This window comes from Ranitomeya imitator, chromosome 2 (assembly GCF_032444005.1).
Source record: "Ranitomeya imitator isolate aRanImi1 chromosome 2, aRanImi1.pri, whole genome shotgun sequence".
NCBI lineage: Eukaryota > Metazoa > Chordata > Amphibia > Anura > Dendrobatidae > Ranitomeya > Ranitomeya imitator.
The window spans coordinates 403,853,191-403,868,168 of NC_091283.1; the positions used below are offsets into that span (position 1 = coordinate 403,853,191).

Genomic DNA, 14,978 nt, shown 5'->3' on the forward strand with positions numbered 1-14,978 from the left:
TGGACTCATGTAGTGGACAATTTGACCTTGTCCCAGGAGAAGGCTCAACGTTTCACTAATCGCAGACGCCGTGTGGGTCCCCGACTTCGTGTTGGGGATCTGGTTTGGTTATCTTCTCGTCATATTCCTATGAAGGTTTCCTCTCCTAAGTTAAAACCTCGTTTCATTGGTCGGTATAGGATTTCTGAGGTTCTTAATCCTGTGTCTTTTCGTCTGACCCTCCCAGATTCTTTTTCCATACATAACGTATTCCATAGGTCATTGTTGCGGAGATACGTGGCACCTATGGTTCCATCTGTTGATCCTCCTGCCCCGGTTTTGGAGGAGGGGGAATTGGAGTATATTGTGGAGAAGATTTTGGATTCTCGTGTTTCAAGACGGAAACTCCAGTATCTGGTTAAATGGAAGGGTTATGCTCAGGAAGATAATTCCTGGGTTTTTGCCTCTGATGTCCATGCTCCCGATCTTGTTCGTGCCTTTCATGTGGCTCATCCTGGTCGGCCTGGGGGCTCTGGTGAGGGTTCGGTGACCCCTCCTCAAGGGGGGGGGTACTGTTGTGAATTCTGTGGCAGAGCTCCCTCCTGTGGTCACAAGTGGTACTTCGGCTGATTCTCTCTGGGAGCTTCCGTTTGTGGAGGAAAGTGGTACTGCGGCTTCTGAGTTTCCTCCCTCAGGTGATCTGGTGAGGTCGTTAGGTGCTTCTCTACTTAACTCCACCTAATGCTTTGATCCATGCTTCCTGTCAATGTTCCAGTGTTGGACTTGTTTTTCCCTGGATCATTCCTGTGGCCTGCTGCTCTGCATAGCTAAGTTCTTCTTTGCTATTTGTTTGCTATTTTTTCTGTCCAGCTTGTCTAATTGTTTTGCTGGAAGCTCTGGGACGCAAAGGGTGTACCTCCGTGCCGTTAGTTCGGTACGGAGGGTCTTTTTGCCCCCTTTGCGTGGTTTTCTTTAGGGTTTTGTGTAGACCGCAAAGTTATCTTTCCTATCCTCGCTCTGTTAAGAAAGTCGGGCCTCACTTTGCTGAATCTATTTCATCCCTACGTTTGTCTTTTCATCTTAACTCACAGTCATTATATGTGGGGGGCTGCCTTTTCCTTTGGGGTATTTCTCTGAGGCAAGGTAGGCTTATTTTATATCTTCAGGCTAGTTAGTTTCTCAGGCTGTGCCGAGTTGCATAGGCAGAGTTAGGCACAATCCACGGCTGCCTCTAGTGTTGTTTGGAGAGGATTAGAGATTGCGGTCTGCAGAGTTCCCACGTCTCAGAGCTCGTTCTATTATTTTGGGTTATTGTCAGATCACTGTATGTGCTCTGACCGCTATGTCCATTGTGATACTGAATTGCCTATCACAACAATATACTACGTCGCTGTGCAATATACTACGTGACTGGGCAATATACTACGTGACTGGGCAATATACTACGTGACTGGGCAATATACTACGTGACTGGGCAATATACTACATGGCTGGGCAATATACTACGTGGCTGGGCAATATACTATGTGGTTGGGCAATATACTACGTCACTGGGCAATATACTACTTCACTGGGCAATATACTACTTCACTGGGCAATATACTACTTCACTGGGCAATATACTACGTCGCTGGGCAATATACTACGTGGCTGGGCAATATACTACGTCACTGGGCAATATACTACGTCACTGGGCAATATACTATGTGGCTGGGCAATATACTACGTGGCTGGGCAATATACTACGTGGCTGGACAATATACTACGTGACTGGGCAATATACTACGTGGGCTGTGGAATATACTACGTGACTGGGCAATATACTACATGGGCTGTGCAATATACTACGTGGGCATGCATATTCTAGAATACCCGATGTGTTAGAATTGGGCCACCATCTAGTAAGTTATAATGCCCCCTCAGTGCCACGTACAAGTTATAATGCCCCCTCAGAGCCACATATCTACTATATAATTGTATAAGGGTCACTTCCGTCTTTCTGTCTTTCCTTCTTTATGTCACGGATATTCATTGGTCGCGGCCTCTGTCTGTCAAGGAAATCCAAGTCGCTGATTGGTCGCGTCAAAACAGCCACGAGTCCACGACCAATCAGCGACGGGCACAGTCCGGAAGAAAATGGCCGCTCCTTAATCCCCGCAGTCACTGCCCAGCGCCCGCATACTCCCCTCCAGCCACCGCTAACACAGGGTTAATGCCGGCAGTAACAGACCGCGTTATGCCGCGGGTAACGCACTCCGTTACCGCCGCTATTAACCCTGTGTGTCCCCAACTTTTTACTATTGATGCTGCCTATGCGGCATCAATAGTAAAAAATCTAATGTTAAAAATAATTAAAAAAACAAAAAACCTGCTATACTCACCCTCCGTTGTCCGCAGAGCCGGCCGCCATCTTCCGTTCCTGGCGATGCATTGCGAAATTTCCCAGAAGACTTAGCGGCCTCGCGAGACCGCTAAGTCATCTGGGTAATTTTGCAATGCATCCTGGGAACGGAAGATGGCGGCAGCCGTGCGCTACAAGGGGCCCTCGGATCCGAAGGCGAGTATGTTTATTTTTAATTTTTTAACCTGTGACATACGTGACTGGGCAATATACTATGTAGCTGGGCAATATACTACGTCGCTGTGCAATATACTACGTGGCTGGGCAATATACTACGTGACTGGGCAATATACTATGTGACTGGGCAATATACTACGTGGCTCTGTGCTGTATACTACGTGGCTGGGCAATATACTACGTCACTGGGCAATATACTACATAACTTGGCAATATACTACGTGTCTGTGCTGTATACTCCGTCGCCCTGTTCTGCATACTACGTCACTGTTCAATATACTACGTCACTGGGCAATATAGTACAAAGCTGGGCAATATACTATGTGGCTGGGCAATATACTACGTCACTGGGCAATATACTACGTAGCTGAGCAATATACTACGTGGCTGGGCAATATACTACGTGACTGGGCAATATACTATGTAGCTGGGCAATATACTACGTCGCTGGGCAATATACTATGTGGCTGGGCAATATACTACGTGACTGGGCAATATACTACGTCACTGGGCAATATACTACGTCGCTGGGCAATATACTACGTGGCTGGGCAATATACTACATCACTGGGCAATACACTACGTGGCTGGGCAATATACTACCTGACTGGGCAATATACTATGTGACTGGGCAATATACTATGTGACTGGGCAATATACTATGTGACTGGGCAATATACTATGTGGCTGGGCAATATACTACGTCACTGGGCAATATACTACGTGACTGGGCAATATACTACGTGACTGGGCAATATACTACTTCACTGGGCAATATACTACTTCACTGGGCAATATACTACGTGACTGGGCAATATACTACGTCACTGGGCAATATACTTCGTCACTGGGCAATATACTATGTGACTGGGCAATATACTACTTCACTGGGAAATATACTACTTCACTGGGCAATATACTACGTGGCTGGGCAATATACTACGTCACTGGGCAATATACTACGTCACTGGGCAATATACTACGTGGCTGGGCAATATACTACGTGGCTGGGCAATATACTACGTGACTAGGCAATGTACTACGTGGCTGGGCAATATACTACGTGGTTGGGCAATATACTACGTGACTGGGCAATATACTACTTCACTGGGCAATATACTACGTGGCTGTGCAATATACTACGTGGCTGTGCAATATACTACGTGACTGGGCAATATACTACGTGACTGGGCAATATACTACGTGACTGGGCAATATACTACGTAGCTGGGCAATATACTACGTGGCTGGGCTATATACTACGTGACTGGCAAATATACTACGTGGGCTGTGGAATATACTACGTGACTGGGCAATATACTACGTGGCTGGGCAATATACTACGTGGGCTGTGCAATATACTATGTGGGCATGCATATTCTAGAATACCCGGTGCGTTAGAATCGGGCCACCATCTAGTAAGTTATAATGCTCCCTCAGTGTTATGTGCCAGTAATAATGCCCCATCGGTGCCACATACACGTAATATAATGCGTGTCATCCTTGCGCAGGGGCCATGCTAATCTCTGTATCTTGCCAATTTTAGTCTATGTACTGCTGAAGGGAGCATTGTAATACTTCTGGCCAGTATAGTCCATTAGTCTAAAAATGTTTAACTTGTGGGAACTTTTATGACTCATGGAAAAACTTTGTCATCAGTACATGGGTGTATTCATAAAAATTAAAAAAAATAGGAAGTAATTGGAAAATAATAAATATTTTGTCACAAACAAATATGCAAATGAAAGAGTATGCTGGGAGAAGCGAGTGTGAAGCTACAGAGTGTGGTCTTTCAGCTGTACCAGATCACAGACAGCGTGTCTGTCGGCGGAGGAATTTATTGATCCCGCTCAGACACAGTGTGAAGCCAATGTGAACAGTTTCCCGCACTTTTGCCTGTGCTGACGTAGATCACACTGATATAAGAAAAGGCTGATTGTGCTTTCAGAGAACCAGAAGCAGAGTGGCGCAGCGGAAGCGTGCTGGGCCCATAACCCAGAGGTCGATGGATCGAAACCATCCTCTGCTAATGTTTTGTTTTTTTTTCTTAATAAATAAATATTATTTAAAGTAACGTTAAAAATTACATTCTTTCGTGGATTTTCAGGTCTCAATGTCAGTGCATATAATCGTTTCAGTATTGTCTGTCTTTCACTACAATACTGTCCTCTGTTCCTATGCCACCGTGTGGCCAAAACATAGCAGTCTTTAATTTCCATGTTACCTTTCAGCTGGTTCCATGGTGTAATGGTTAGCACTCTGGACTCTGAATCCAGCGATCCGAGTTCAAATCTCGGTGGAACCTGATTTTTTTTTTTTTTTCATATTAAAAAATAAACAATGAAAACAGTGCAAGTTTTTTTAAATAATATTTTTCATTACTCTACTGCTGGCACCATCTGTCTGTTGTGCTCTCTACTTTTCAAGCGTTCAGAAAACCGAGCTCGAGGTCTGCCAGTTTCATTTCTTTCATTGCTATTGGCACAAAGCGGCTCCTATTTTTATGGAGGTGGTGCACAAAAATATGACTATACTAGGGAACAGAGTATGACCATTTCTGTATAGGAGAACAAAAAATCACATTACTATTGTATAAGGGCTCACAGGGGGACATTACTAATGTATAGAGGGCATTACTACTGTACAACGGCTCACGGAGGGACATTACTATTGTACAGGGGGCATTACTACTGTATATGGGCTCACAGGGGCATTACTACTGTACTGGAGTGCATTACTACTGTATATGGGCTCACAGGGGCATTACTACTGCACTGCGGTGCATTACTACTGTATATGGGCTCACAGGGGGACATTACTACTGTACAGGGGGCATTAAAACTGTATATGGGCTCACAAGGGCATTACTACTGTACTGGGGTACATTACTACTGTATATGGGCTCACATGGGCATTACTACTGTACTGGGGTGCATTACTACTGTATATGGGCTAACAGGGGGGACATTACTACTGTACAGGGGGCATTACTACTGTATATGTGCTCATCGGGGCATTCCTACTGTACTGGGGTGCATTACTACTGTATATGAGCTCACGGGGGCATTACTACTGTACTGGGATGCATTACTACTGTATATGGGCTCACAGGGGGGACATTACTACTGTACATGGAGCACTACCACTGTACAAAGGTTTACAGGGGGCATTACTACTGTATAGGGGCTTGCAGGGGGCATTAGTACTGTACATGGGGCATTTTTACTGTACATGGGCTCACGGGGGCATTACTACTGTACTGGGGTGCATTATTACTGTATATGGGCTCACAGGGGGACATTACTACTGTACAGGGGGCATTACTACTGTATAAGGGGGCATTACTACTGTACAAAGGCTCACAGAGGGGCATTACTACTGTATAGGGGCTTAAAGGGGGCATTACTACTCTACAAGGGTTTACAGGGGAGCATTACTACTGTACACGGAGCATTACCACTGTACAAAGGCTTACAGGGGCATTACTACTGTATAGGGGCTTGCAGGGGGCATTAGTACTGTACAGGGGGCATTACTACTGTACAGGGGGTATTACTACTGTACAAGGGCTTACAGGGGAGCATTACTACTGTACACGGAGCATTACCACTGTACAAAGGCTTACAGGGGGCATTACTACTGTATAGGGGCTTGCAGGGGGCATTTATACTGTACAGGGGGGCATTACTACTGTACAGAGGGGCATTACTACTGTGCAGGGGGACACTACTACTGTACAAGGGCTTACAGGGGAAATGTTATGGACCTGGTGGTTAGGAGCACACGGAATGACCTGATGGTTAAACTAACACAGGACAAGCTCTGGGAAGTGGGAGCTCTGCTGACCGCAAGCCCTAATCCTATCACACACACTAGAAATAGCCGTGGAGCGTACCTAACTCTGCCTAGACGCCTCTTCACAGCCTAAGAGCTAACTACCCCTAGAGAAAGGAAATAAAGCCTACCCTGCCTCAGATAAATTCCCCAAAGGAAAAGGCAGCCCCCCACAAATATTGACTGTGAGTTAAGATGAAAGTCACAAACACAGGAATGAAACAAGTTTCAGCAAAGGGAGGCCAGACTTACTAAACAGACTGAGGATAGAAAAGGTATCTTTGCGGTCAGCACAAAAAACTACAAAAAGACCACTCAGAGTGTGCAAAAAGACCCCCGCACCGACTCACGGTGCGGAGGTGCCACTCTGCATCCCAGAGCTTCCAGCTAGCAAGGCAAAATCATGATAGCAAGCTGGACAAGAAAACAATGAACAACAAATAAACTAGCAGGGACTTAGCTTCTGCTGGAGTAGACAGGTCACTAGAAAGATCCAAGAGCGAACTGAACCAGTACTAGAACATTGACAGCTGGCATGGAGTAACGATCTGAGTGGAGTTAAATAGAGCAGCCAGCCAAAGAATAAACTAGGTCACCTGTGGAAGGAACCTCAGAACCAGCAGCTCCACTCACAGCCACCAGAGGGAGTCCATGGACAGAACTCGCTGAAGTACCATTCATGACCACAGGAGGGAGTTCGATAACAGAATTCACAACAGGGAGCATTACTACTGTACAGGGGCTTACAGGGGAGCATTACTACTGTACATAGAGCATTACCACTGTACAAAGGCTTAAAGATGGCGTTACTACTATATAAGGGCCTGCAGGGGGCATTTATACTGTATAGGGGGCATTACTACTGTACACGGGCTCACAGGGGGGCATTACTACTGTACAGGAGTGTTTACCACTGTAGAGGGGTTTACAGGCAGGCGCTACTATTGTACAGGGGGCATTACTACTGTACAGGCGGCAATACCACTGTAGAGGTGCTACAGGGGGTACTGCTATTGTACAAGGGAGCATTACATCTGTAGATGGGCCTACAGATGGCATTACCACTGTAGAGGAGCTTACAGGGGGGCACTGCTACTGGAGCTCACAAGGGGCATTACTACATTACAGGGTGGTGCATTACCACTGTAGATGAGCTCACAAGGGGGGCATTGCTACTGTAAAGGAGTTTACAATGGGCATTAACACTTTACAGTAAAGGAGCAGGGACAGTACTAATGCACAGGTGTTCCCAAGTGGTATTAGTACTTTACAGGGGACATTACTAGAGTACAGGGTCTCATGGGGTCAGTACTACTGTGCAGGGGACATTACTACCATACGGTTGTGCTTCAAATATTACATATTTTCAGAGAATATGAATGATAACACCAAAACTTTTTCTCCACTCATGGTTAGTGGTTGGGTGAAGCCATTTATTGTCAAACTATTCTGTTTTCTCTTTTTAAATCATAATGATAGCCCAAAAAATCCAAATGACTCTGATCAAAACATTACATACCCTGGTGATTTTGGCCTGATAACATGCACAGAAGTTTACACAAATGGGTTTGAATGGCTACTAAAGGTAACATCCTCACCTGTGACCTGTTTGCTTGTAATCAGTGTGTGTGCATAAAAGCTGAGTGAGTTTCTCGGATCCAGACTGACTCTTGCATCTTTCATCCAACCATTGACGTTTCTGGATTGTGAGTCATGGGGAAAGCAAAATAATTGTCAACAGATCTATGGGAAAAGGTAGTTGAACTGTATAAAACAGGAAAGGGATACAAAAAGATATCCAAGGAATTGAAAATGCCAGTCAGCAGCATTCAAACTGCGATTAACAAATGGAAAATCTGGGGCTCTGTAAAAACAAAACAATGGTCAGGTAGACCAACAAAAATGTTGTCCACAACTGCCTGGAAAATTGTTCGGGATGCAAAGAAAAACCCAAAAATAACAAAAGCTGAAATACAGGACTCTCTGAAAACTAGCGGTGTGGCTGTTTCAAGATGCACAATAAGGAGGCACTTAAAGAAAAATGGACTGCATGGTCGAGTCGTCAGAAGAAAGTCATTACTGCTCAAATGCCACAAAGTATCTTGCCTACAATAAGCAAAACAGCACAGAGACAAGCCTCAAAACTTCTGGATCAGGGTAATTTGGAGTGATGAGACCAAAATTGAACTGTATGTAACATACATAGTAACATAGTAACATAGTTAGTAAGGCCGAAAAAAGACATTTGTCCATCCAGTTCAGCCTATATTCCATTATAATAAATACCCAGATCTACGTCCTTCTACAGAACCTAATAATTGTATGATACAATATTGTTCTGCTCCAGGAAGACATCCAGGCCTCTCTTGAACCCCTCGACTGAGTTCGCCATCACCACCTCCTCAGGCAAGCAATTCCAGATTCTCACTGCCCTAACAGTAAAGAATCCTCTTCTATGTTGGTGGAAAAACCTTCTCTCCTCCAGACGCAAAGAATGCCCCCTTGTGCCCGTCACCTTCCTTGGTATAAACAGATCCTCAGCGAGATATTTGTATTGTCCCCTTATATACTTATACATGGTTATTAGATCGCCCCTCAGTCGTCTTTTTTCTAGACTAAATAATCCTAATTTCGCTAATCTATCTGGGTATTGTAGTTCTCCCATCCCCTTTATTAATTTTGTTGCCCTCCTTTGTACTCTCTCTAGTTCCATTATATCCTTCCTGAGCACCGGTGCCCAAAACTGGACACAGTACTCCATGTGCGGTCTAACTAGGGATTTGTACAGAGGCAGTATAATGCTCTCATCATGTGTATCCAGACCTCTTTTAATGCACCCCATGATCCTGTTTGCCTTGGCAGCTGCTGCCTGGCACTGGCTGCTCCAGGTAAGTTTATCATTAACTAGGATCCCCAAGTCCTTCTCCCTGTCAGATTTACCCAGTGGTTTCTGGCCACAACCATAAACGTTACATTTGGAGAGAGGTCAACAAGACCTATGATGAATGGAACACCATTCCTACTGTAAAGCACGGAGGTGGATAGCTGATGTTTTGGGGATGTGTGAGCTACAAAGGCACAGGAAACAGTCAAAGTTGAAGGAAAGATGGAGGCAAATTTGCACTCAACAGCTCGGAAGCTGACATGGAATGTACTGGAACGTTCCAACATGACAACGATCCAAAACACAAGGCCAAGTCGACCTGTCATTGGCTACAGCAGAACAAAGTGAAGGTTCTGGAGTGGCCGTCTCAGTCTCCTGACCTCAATATCATTGAGCCACTCTGGGGAGATCTCAAGTGCGCAGTTCATGCTCGACAGCCCAGGAATTTAGAGGAACTGGAGGCTTTTTGCCAAGAAGATTGGGCAGCTTTACCATTTGAGGAAATAAAGAACCTCATCCACAACTTCCACAAAAGATTTCAAACTGTCATTGATGTTAGAGGGTGCCATACACGGTATTAAGAAATGGGGTATGTGAACTTTTCATCAGTGTCATTTGGATGTTTTGGGTTGTCGTTATGATTTAAAAAGTGAAAACACAGTAGTTTGACAATAAATGGCTTCACCCAACCACTAACCATGAGTGGAGAAAAAGTTTTGGCTATCATTCATATTCTCTGAAAAAGGCCAAGAAAGAAAAAATTCTGCCGGAGTATGTAAACTTTTGAGCACAATTGTATAGGGTCTCACAAGGGGCATTACTACTTTTCAGAGGGGCATTACTACTGAAGTGGGGATTACGGGGAGGTGCATGACTACTGCGCAGGGGCTTATGGAGGCAGTAGTACTACTGTACAGAGATGCATTACTACTGTACTTGGACTCACAGAGGGCATTACTACTAGAAAGGGGTTCACAGGGGGCATTACTACTGTACATAGGGCATTATTACTTAGAGGGATAGATATTGATGCTGTACAGGGACTGATAGAGGTGCATTACTACTGTACAGTGACTCACATGGAGGCATTACTACTTGGATGGGGCACAAAAAGTGCATTTTTCCTTTGAGAGCAGAAAGGGGGAACAATACTAATGAATGGTGATCAAAGAGGAGCATTACTACAATATAGGGTCAGAAAAAAATAGCATATTTACTGTGTGGGAGCACAAGTAATAAAAAGGGACATTAATACTGTTTTTTGGGGGGGAAGGAGCTGGCATAATAATTATGTAGTGGCACAAAAAGGGTATTTTAGTGTTCAGGAGTTCAAAAGGACAACCAAAGGTAATATTTGTGGCTAAAAGAGGAGCATTATTATTGTATGGGGAAACAAAAGAGGACATTGCAACTATTTAGGGCACAAAAGGGGGCACTCAGTAGCGTAGCTATCGGTGAAGGGGGGAAAGGGTGTGGTTGCAGCGGGCCACGTGCTCAGAGGGGTGTATATCGGCGTGCGTAGCGCACTAATTCAGTTAAACTCTGCGGTGGAGCAGGGAGACGTGATCTCTCTGCAATACCGCTGCACGTTTTGTAGACCGCAGATCTATGTAAGACTTGACCTTGGTATAGTCGAAGGCGCTCCATGGGAATAGCAAATACACCCTTTAATCCAACTAAATGTTGGTACCCCTATTTACCAACCCACCATTTACCCACCCCCCTTACCAATTAATGACAGAGACATAATTTTGTTTGAATAGTATAGGCCACAGCAGCCTCTTTTATTAAACATAAAACATTAACAATAAATGTAAAAAACATTAACATTTTTAAAACTAGGAGAAGTCCTTGGAGCCCCCAAGAATCTGGTGATGTAACAACCCATAAAGTGAACAACAACTTAACCAATGTTTTACTCCCAGCCGTTGTAACCCTGGCTCGGGAGCACCAAAAACCCACAAGAGGGTTCACTGTTCACGGTAATAATCTGCCGGAACTCCCCACCACCATTCACCAGATCCGAAACATATTAACTCCAAACGGGGGAGCCATATGCCAATGGACCCCCCAAACCAATTTTCACCAACTCCAAGGACTCCCCCCAGCTGCCACAACGAGAGGCCTTTGAACACCTTAAAGGCCTGAGACCCCACCAAAACGAAAAGCCATGGCCCTTTCAATGCCTTCCTGTAGACCCAGAGTCCAAAAATCCATGCCCACGGCATTCAAATGAACACCGTCAGCCAACCAATACTCCCCTTTACTTTTTTCCAATTCAAAGTGTCTCACCGCTACGCCCCCATTCCGAGACACAAAGGTGGACACTGCCCTATTAACTTTTATCCTGGCCTTATCGATTTTCTCCAAAGACCTCATATGCTTCCACTGTTTCCGTGGCACAATGTCAGACCAGACAATGGTCAAACCTGGGTACAATACCCATAACCTCAAGCAATCCTGCTTTATGTCTTTTACCAACTCCCGAAAAGGCCGGGCCCCCAAATCGTTACCCCCAACATGTAAAACCAACACATCCGGGGCTCTGTCCAAACTCACATTGTTATGGATCTCGCGCAACACTCGATTCCATGCCATCCCCCGAAAACCAAGCCACCGGATCACTGCCACACTTCGGTCAAAACCAAGCTGTCTGCCCTCCGTCCGCACATCGGCCCGCAGCGCTCCCCAATAGACATATGAGTGTCCGAGAATTCACACCAGTAATACCTGGGGACCTGGAAAACAAAACACAAACTCAAAATAAAACCCACACCGTAGAAAAACCCTCAACGTAACTCTTATTACTCCCCGCCAACCATCCCCTGTGGACGCACGTAACTGCGAAACCTGCTTGATCGCCACCTGCCGATCCGCCGAATGGCAGGAGCCCCCAGACCCCCAAGTGCAGCTTCAGTCGCGGCCCCAATCCGAAAAGAATGGGAGGCAAAACAGGCCCCATCCAATCCCAACAGCGCAATTGCCCTTTTAAAAACCGCTGTGAATTGGTAGCGAGACAAACAAGAACCATCTTGATGACACAATAATGATCGATCGCGCCTAGGCTGAAGGCCCCAGTACCGGCGCCGACAGGCAACAGGACACATAGACGAACCATCAACTGAGCCCAACACGATCCTACTACCCCGGCCCTCCTGATCCGATTTTGATCGCCGTAACCACAGTTCCACGCGACCATCAGACAAAAACACATCCCTGGCCAAAAGTCCCCCCGACACCCGCTTACTAGGCGACACTAACTCGCCAACTCGAATAGCCCCGAAAAAGGCTAAGGAAAAAGCCAGCCGAAATAAACAAAGCTCCAAAACCGAAAAACATAAGGATGACAACACCTCGCCCAACTTCTCTAATACTTTAAAGGAAACCGGCCGCCTAGAATCCTTTTTCTCCGGCCGCCGCCTGAAACCTTTTACCGCTCGCTGCACCAAAAAGGACTTGGTAATATCGCACAGACCCCGCAATTTAAACCCAAAGGCCAAAGCCGCCAAGACTCTTGCCACTTTAGAAGATGACCATCCAACCGATGCCCCGCGACTCAACCATGACAGCAGGAACCCCACCTGCTCCTCCTGACTGGACCCACCGGATGCGGCCGAAAACAAGTCCTCCCACTCCCTCCAAATCGCCTGATAAGCCTCCCAAGTTCTAGGAGCCAACGACGCCTTAATCAATGCCTCAGCGTCCCGGATACCACTAGCCAAAGTTCCGCAGGGCACTCCAACCCGACCACTTGAGCCTCTGGAGCAAAAGACCGGAAACGAGAAAGAGAGTCAGCAATGGAATTACAAACTCCCGGCACATGCGACGCAGCTACGTGTGCATTCAAAGACAAACACAACAACACCAATTGCCTTAAGACACGCACCACCGGAGGCGATGACGCGGACAAGCTGTTAATCGCGCAAACCACCCCCATGTTATCACAGTGAAAACGAACTCGCCTATTTCGAAAAATCCCCTGCCACAAATGCACCGCTACCAAAACAGGAAAAATTTCCAACAGCGCAATGTTACGAACCAGGCCAGAGGAAATCCAACCCGCTGGCCATTTTGACGCACACCATTGTCCCTGAAAGTACGCTCCAAAACCCGACCCACCGGCTGCATCGGTAAATAACTCCAACGACTCATTGCCAATCACACCCTCGATAAACAAGGACCTGCCATTATAAGTCTTCAAGAACTCACTCCAAACCGCCAAATCCTCCTTGTGTTCAGCCGACAACCGTACGAAATGGTGAGGAGCCTTGACTCCCGCAGTCGCGCTAGCCAACCTCCTAGAAAAAACTCGGCCCATCGGCATGACTCGACAAGCGAAATTAAGTTTTCCTAGCAATGATTGCAAATCTCGCAAAGGCAACTTGCGCAGGCGACCAGCCCGCTACACCTCGTCCCGAAGGCCTGCCACTTTGTCCTCCGGCAACCGAAACTCCCACCAAACGGTATCGATGACGATACCTAAAAAACACAAACATGTGCTCGGGCCCTCCGTCTTACCCGGGGCCAGCGGAATGCCAAAACGAAAAGCCACCCATTCTATTGCACTGAAAATCCTGGAACAACAGTCAGACCCCGCCGGGCCGACGCACAAAAAATCGTCTAAGTAGTGCAGAATCGAATCACAAAAAGAAATGTCTCGAACTACCCATTCCAAAAAGGAACTAAAAGCCTCGAACAGGGCACAAGATAACGAACAACCCATGGGTAAACACCTATCGACAAAAAATCGATCCTCCCAAAAACAACCAAGAAGTCTAACGCTAGACGGATGAACTGGCAACAGGCGGAAAGCGGATTCTATATCCGTCTTGGCAAGAAGCGCGCCTTTTCCGCATTTTTGCACCCAAATCACCGCCTCATCAAACGATGCGTACACCACCGAACACAGCTCCGGATCAATGCCATCGTTCACCGATTGCCCCTTGGGGTACGACAAATGCTGAATCAGGCGAAATTTTCCCGTCTCTTTTTTAGGGACTACACCCAAAGGGGAGACGACTAAATCTTCAAACGGAGCATGTTCAAATGGGCCCGCCATGCGGCCCAGCACCACCTCCTTACGTAATTTTTCTGAAACCACCTCAGCATGCAACAAAGCTGACCGCAAATTTTTTCTAACCAAGGGAACCACAAAGGAAGGGGCCGGAATACCAAAACCTTCCGTAAAGCCTGACAACAACAAGGACGCCTTTTCCCTATCCGGGTATCTATTTAGATAAGGGGCCATCCTTTCCACCTTCATCGGTGTCTCCCCCATAGGAATTAACTGAACCTGACTTTGCCTTGCCTTTTTTAAAACATTTTGCGGCTCCGTGGGAGGTACCGCTGCAGTGGGAGCACAAATGCTTAAATTTACAATTGACTCCAAATTTGCACTGTCCCTCATTAAATTGCCAGCAGACGCCCAATTTCTGTCCGCCTGCCTGTCCCGCATTACCTGAGGTGCTCGCAGCACCGGGCTGTGAACCATGGCCGGAAACACCTGGATCCCCCGTGAAAGGGGGTACCGAACTTGTACTGCGCCATTACGTGCAACCAAAGACCAATATCTTTCTGGTCCCATCTAATGGCTGGCCGAACAGCTTTTCTCTGTCTGAACTGCTCGTCGTACCTAAGCCACGCCTGACCGCCGTACACCCTGTGAGACTCACTGATGGAATCCATGTAGCAAAATAAACCCGA

The 14,978-nt window shown here is 46.3% G+C and overlaps 1 non-coding gene and 1 pseudogene across 1 annotated transcript; one reads left to right on the top strand and one right to left on the bottom strand.

Moving 5' to 3' along the window:
- Positions 1 to 4,031: 4,031 nt before the first annotated feature.
- On the bottom strand, positions 4,032 to 4,127 carry LOC138668304 (U6 spliceosomal RNA; annotated as a pseudogene).
- Positions 4,128 to 4,790: 663 nt separating this feature from the next.
- On the top strand, positions 4,791 to 4,862 carry TRNAQ-CUG (transfer RNA glutamine (anticodon CUG)). The gene has a single exon. It is a non-coding gene; the product is annotated as a tRNA-Gln (tRNA).
- The last annotated feature ends 10,116 nt before the right edge of the window (positions 4,863 to 14,978 follow it).